Here is a 6992-nt window from a genome sequence, read left to right as displayed (position 1 = left end):
GTCGATACAGATACGGAGCGCTGCAATGCGAAACCACAATACAGGGCCGTACAAGGCAACACAAAACCAAATACAGAGCGATACAATGCAAGACGGTCTCAAACGGCGGTCGATACAAATACGGAGCGCTGCAATGCGAAACCCACAATACAGGGCCGTACAAGGCAACACAAAACCAAATACAGAGCGATACAATGCAACGCGAAACCCACAATACAGGGCCGTACAATGCAATACAAAACTAAATACAGAGCGATACAATGCAAGACTGTCTCAAACGGCGGTCGATACAAATACGGAGCGCTGCAATGCGAAACCCACAATACAGGGCCGTACAATGCAACACAAAACCAAATACAGAGCGATACAATGCAAGACGGTCTCAAACGGCGTCGATACAAATACGGAGCGCTGCAATGCAAAACCCACAATACAGGGCCGTACAAGGCAACACAAAACCAAATACAGAGCGATACAAGGCAACACAAAACCAAATACAGAGCGATACAATGCAACACAAAACCAAATACAGAGCGATACAATGCAAGACGGTCTCAAACGGCGGTCGATACAGATACGGAGCGCTGCAATGCGAAACCCACAATACAGGGCCGACAAGGCAACACAAAACCAAATACAGAGCGATACAATGCAAGACGGTCTCAACGGCGGTCGATACAAATACGGAGCGCTGCAATGCGAAACCACAATACAGGGCCGTACAAAGGCAACACAAAACCAAATACAGAGCGATACAATGCAACGCGAACCCACAATACAGGCCGTAAATGCAATACAAACTAAATACCAGAGCGATACAATGCAAGACTGTCCAAAACGGCGGTCGATACAAATACGGAGCGCTTGCAATGCAAAACCACAATACAGGGCCGTACAATGCAATACAAAACCAATAGCAGAGCGATACAATGCAAGACGGTCTCAAACGGCGGTCGATACAGATACGGAGCGCTCAATGCGAAACCCACAATACAGGGCCGTACAGGAACACAAAACCAAATACAGAGCGATACAATGCAACACAAAACCAAATACAGAGCGATTACAATGCAACACAAACCAAATACAGAGCGATACAATGCAAGACGGTCTCAAACGGCGGTCGATACAAAATACGGAGCGCTGCAATTGCGAACCCACAATACAGGGCCGTACAAGGCAACACAAAACCAATACATGAGCGATACAAGGCAACACAAAACCAAATACAGAGCGATACAATGCAACACAAAACCAAATACAGAGCGATACAATGCAAGACGGTCTCAAACGGCGGTCCGATACAGATACGGAGCGCTGCATCGAAACCACAATACAGGGCCGTACAAGGCAACACAAAACCAAATACAGAGCGATACAATGCAAGAGACGGTCTCAAACGGGCGGTCGATTACACAAATACGGAGCGCTGGCAATGCGAAAACCCTACACATACAGGGCCGTACAAGGCAAACACAAAACCAAATACAGAGCGATACAATGCAACGCGAAAACCCACAATACCAGGGCCGTACAATGCAATACAAAACTAAATACAGAGCGATACAATGCAAGACTGTCTCAAACGGCGGTCGATACAAATACGGAGCGCTGCAATGCAAAACCCACAATACAGGGCCGTACAATGCAATACAAAACCAAATACAGAGCGATACAATGCAAGACGGTCTCAAACGGCGGTCGATACAGATACGGAGCGCTGCAATGCGAAACCCACAATACAGGGCCGTACAAGGCAACACAAAACCAAATACAGAGCGATACAATGCAACACAAAACCAAATACAGAGCGATACAATGCAACACAAAACCAAATACAGAGCGATACAATGCAAGACGGTCTCAAACGGCGGTCGATACAAATACGGAGCGCTGCAATGCGAAACCCACAATACAGGGCCGTACAAGGCAACACAAAACCAAATACAGAGCGATACAATGCAATGCAAAACCCACAATACAGGGCCGTACAAGGCAACACAAAACCAAATACAGAGCGATACAATGCAAGACGGTCTCAAACGGCGGTCGATACAGATACGGAGCGCTGCAATGCGAAACCCACAATACAGGGCCGTACAAGGCAACACAAAACCAAATACAGAGCGATACAATGCAAGACGGTCTCAAACGGCGGTCGATACAAATACGGAGCGCTGCAATGCGAAACCCACAATACAGGGCCGTACAAGGCAACACAAAACCAAATACAGAGCGATACAATGCAACGCGAAACCCACAATACAGGGCGTACAATGCAATACAAAACTAAATACAGAGCGATACAATGCAAGACTGTCTCAAACGGCGGTCGATACAAATACGGAGCGCTGCAATGCAAAACCCACAATACAGGGCCGTACAATGCAATACAAACCAAATACAGAGCGATACAATGCAAGACGGTCTCAAACGGCGGTCGATACAGATACGGAGCGCTGCAATGCGAAACCCACAATACAGGGCCGTACAAGGCAACACAAAACCAAATACAGAGCGATACAATGCAACACAAAACCAAATACAGAGCGATACAATGCAACACAAAACCAAATACAGAGCGATACAATGCAAGACGGTCTCAAACGGCGGTCGATACAGATACGGAGCGCTGCAATGCGAAACCCACAATACAGGGCCGTACAAGGCAACACAAAACCAAATACAGAGCGATACAATGCAATGCAAAACCCACAATACAGGGCCGTACAAGGCAACACAAAACCAATACAGAGCGATACAATGCAAGACGGTCTCAAACGGCGGTCGATACAAATACGGAGCGCTGCAATGCGAAACCCACAATACAGGGCCGTACAAGGCAACACAAAACCAAATACAGAGCGATACAATGCAAGACGGTCTCAAACGGCGGTCGATACAAATACGGAGCGCTGCATGCGAAACCCACAATACAGGGCCGTACAAGGCAACACAAAACCAAATACAGAGCAATACAATGCAATGCGAAACCACAATACAGGGCATACAATGCAATACAAAACCAAATACAGAGCGATACAATGCAAGACTGTCTCAAACGGCGGTCGATACAAATACGGAGCGCTGCAATGCAAAACCCACAATACAGGGCCGTACAATGCAATACAAAACCAAATACAGAGCGATACAATGCAAGACGGTCTCAAACGGCGGTCGATACAAATACGGAGCGCTGCAATGCGAAACCCACAATACAGGGCCGTACAATGCAACACAAAACCAAAATACAGAGCGATACAATGCAATGCAAAACCACAATACAGGGCCGTACAATGCAACACAAAACCAAATACAGAGCGATACAATGCAAGACTGTCTCAAACGGCGGTCGATACAAATACGGAGCGCTGCAATGCGAAACCCACAATACAGGGCCGTACAAGGCAACACAAAACCAAATACAGAGCGATACAATGCAAGACGGTCTCAAACGGCGGTCGATACAAATACGGAGCGCTGCAATGCGAAACCCACAATACAGGGCCGTACAAGGCAACACAAAACCAAATACAGAGCAATACAATGCAAAACGCACAATACAGGGCCATACAATGCAATACAAAACAAATACAGAGCGATACAATGCAAGACTGTCTCAAACGGCGGTCGATACAAATACGGAGCGCTGCAATGCAAAACCCACAATACAGGGCCGTACAATGCAATACAAAACTAAATACAGAGCGATACAATGCAAGACGGTCTCAAACGGCGGTCGATACAAATACGGAGCGCTGCAACGTGAGACGAGATGCTATACAGGGCCATACAATGCAAGACGGTCTCAAATGGCAGTACAATTTCAAATATAGAGCAATACAATACAAAACCGATACAGAGCCAAACAATGCGGTACAAATTCAAATAGAGAGCAACACAACACAAGATGGTCCCAGACGGCAGTCGATACAAATACAGAGCGCTGCAATGAGACAAAACACGATACGAGGTTGTACAATGCAAGGCAGTCTCAGGTCTCAGCTGATACAAGTACAGAGCAATGCGATACAAAACCAAAGACGGAGCGATACAATGCAATACGACACAAAGCGCTGCAAAAGCGAGGCGGTCTCAGATGGCAGTCAAAACCGGTAGAGCGTTGCAATGCAATACAAACCCAGAACAACGGATGTGTGACAAGTCAGGCTTTAAGACCTAAGCCCGTAAGGACGCAGGGATGAAATGCTGTAGGGGATCTCCACAGAAACACAACTTTCAAAGAGCAGAGCTGTCGTTCCGGCCCGGATCGCCTCCGCAAAGGCGACCGTCCGGCAACATCCATGATGCAAAACGCCCTCGAGGCTCCCTTCACGAGACCCGAAGCGCTCGACAGGCCCTATGCGAAACCGACGAGGCATTAGAGACCCTACGGACGCCTACCGAGGTGCGTGACGAGTGCAGAGGCCGTGGGCCAGAACATAAAGACCTGCAAAAAGCACCGTATGAGACGGAACGCGCACGACGCAAGTGACGCTAGGACACGGGCCGGAACGTTCGCATCCTGCGGAACGGACCCCGGGCCCGCTATCCGCCCCCAGACTTAACGGAGCCTAAATAGCCCTCTCTGCAACCCTGACATTAAACCTCCTTCTGGCCCCCCCCCACCCGCCGCTTTTGCCCCTTGACTTACCTTTCAGAGGACGGGATCCAGAATCCATCCTCATCAGGAGCACATCGTCTAACCGGGATGCTCCCGCATTCACCGGATTCCTCTTCATCGCCCGCAACACAGAGCGCCGCCGGTCACCGACACGCCGGCCGGCGCCGACCTCTACCGCGACGACACCCTCCCCGCAAGTGCCACGCCGCTCCCAAAAAAATCAGTTGTTGCGGCCAGCATCTCCCGTGGAAGCCGGAAAACCGGAGAGATAAAGCGCCCGTCGTAATCGGAAGCGATAACCCGCTCTGCGGTTCCCGCCCTGCCGCTCCTCTCTCCTCCGCCGACTCGCCTCAAATCCTCAGCCGTTTGAGGAAAGCCTTCGCGGCACCGGCAAAACCAAAGACAAACGCTCGGCCGAGTTACCGTGAGCTCCTCGGAAATTTGAGCCGGAGCGGACCGCTTAACGAGTCTCTCGCCTTTTCTCCAACCGCTTGTGGCTGTGCAGCTTCGCCCCTCTGCAAAGGAGCACGGCCCCTGCCAAAAAAAGAGAAAAAAGTACATGCTGACATATCGCCCAAATCCTCCGCCCGCTCACGGCGCTTCCTCTCTCCCGCTCCTTCACCTCGGCCGCTCAGAGTCAGATTCTTCGGTCCTCTGTGCCGAGCCCGGCCCGCCCTCTGTAAATCTGAAACAACAAAGTATGATTTTAGCTACATCAATAATACGACACCACAAAGAAGCGCTACTTCAGCACACCGGTCATCGCTCACCTTGCCAAAGTCCGCTCCGGTGCGGATATCCCGCTTCATACATCGATTTGCATCTAGAAAAGCATAAACTGAAAAAGCATAAGCCAGTCAGAACCGCCGACAGTTGTGCCGATCCTCCGACATCGGACGCCGGCCCGCCTTCACCCGGCGCTCCGCTCGCCTCTTCCGTCGTCCTTCGGCACGCGGCTCGTCGCTCCGCGTCGGAAAAACCCGAACAAACCGTGTAAAGCGAGTCACCCGGATGCTGACCGATAGCTTGGCGAGACAAAAGGTCCGTCTTCTTTTTGCGTGTGCCTTCTAACTACACCCGGGAAAAAAAAAAAAAAGGAAAAACCAAACCCCAGATATTGAGCCCCACATATACAAGCTAAGGCACATTCAAGATTCAACCCGCTCGACCGCCGCGCAAACTGCCGCTCCCAGAAGGCCAGAGTCTGACCTCCGGCACCCGCAAAACACAATGAAAATAACTCTGTGGCAGCTGTCTACAGCTACTTGCCCAGAGATGAACCGTACGGTCTTTGTCAAAACAATTTGAGCAGCTCAACATATTATCACAACACCGTGCCTTGCTACACCGCATTGCTACACCCCTGGGCAGGGCAGCTCCGACCCCGACGCAGACCGACACCGCACACAGACGCCACAAATAACGTGACCGTGAGACACGAGACGACCGCGAGCGAGAAGACCGACTACCGTAGGGAAGATGTGGCCGACAGAGAAGCCCTACGGTGCCACGATGGCGCAGATGCTTTATAGCGGCCTCGAGAAAGAGGGCGACCGCTGCGGCCTGCGAGAGAAAGCTACCGTCAAAACCAGAATGATGGATGCGTAAGAAGCCAGGCTTTAAGACCTAAGACCGTTAAGAACATGGGAATGAAACCCCAGAAGACAACTCTGTACAAACAGAAGTCTCAAGAGCGGAGCCGCAAGCGCCACCTAGCTCGCCACCTCGAGAGATGACCGCTCAAAAACATCTACGGCGCGACGCATGCCAGACCGATCCACGCTTTAAGCTATAAGCGCGAGACAAGAAGGCTCGACGGGTGCGATGCCGATGAGGCGATGCGCTCGGGACTCTCGGGAAGACTACCGAGGTCCCTGCCGATCAAAGAGCTACAAAGATATTAAGACCCGATAAAGGTATGGTATAAGACACAGAAGACAGACTACACAAACAACACGGCAACACAGACACAGGCTGGAACTGCCCTGCCCACACTAGTCTCGTGCTGAAAAGTTCCCGGACGGCCCTCTCCCCTACGCTAACTTCAAAACCCCTCCCTGCAGTTCCCGACCTCGTCCCCTCCCCGCGGGGCCCGCTCCCCATCGCTGCTCCCTCAACTTAGCTGTCAGAGGCCGGGGGTCTGAAACCATCCTCGACAAAAAAGACACATCGGCTAGCCGGCCTGTTCCTGCAGTTGCCAAGCTCTTCATCATCTGCAATAAAACCAAAAGACAAAACACTGCTGACAGTCAGCATTGCACCGGTCAACACCGACCTCTTCCACAACACCTCCCTCCTCAAAAGGGCCGTAGCATTCCCCTTACCCTCATCGTAGCTTCTGGCTACTAAGATACCGAGACACACCAAC

The 6992-nt window shown here is 50.7% G+C and overlaps 1 long non-coding RNA gene across 1 annotated transcript; it reads right to left on the bottom strand.

The window, feature by feature from the left end:
• Window positions 1-3624: 3624 nt before the first annotated feature.
• On the bottom strand, window positions 3625-6168 carry LOC127028109 (uncharacterized). Its single transcript, XR_007767926.1, has 4 exons — window positions 5395-6168; window positions 5247-5309; window positions 4655-5158; window positions 3625-4450 (listed from the first exon to the last, which is right to left on the bottom strand). It is a non-coding gene; the product is annotated as an uncharacterized LOC127028109 (long non-coding RNA).
• Window positions 6169-6992: the final 824 nt, after the last annotated feature.

Source organism: Gymnogyps californianus, unplaced genomic scaffold (genome assembly GCF_018139145.2).
Source record: "Gymnogyps californianus isolate 813 unplaced genomic scaffold, ASM1813914v2 HiC_scaffold_184, whole genome shotgun sequence".
Taxonomy (NCBI): Eukaryota; Metazoa; Chordata; class Aves; order Accipitriformes; family Cathartidae; genus Gymnogyps; species Gymnogyps californianus.
This window is presented reverse-complemented; position numbering and strand designations above follow the sequence as displayed.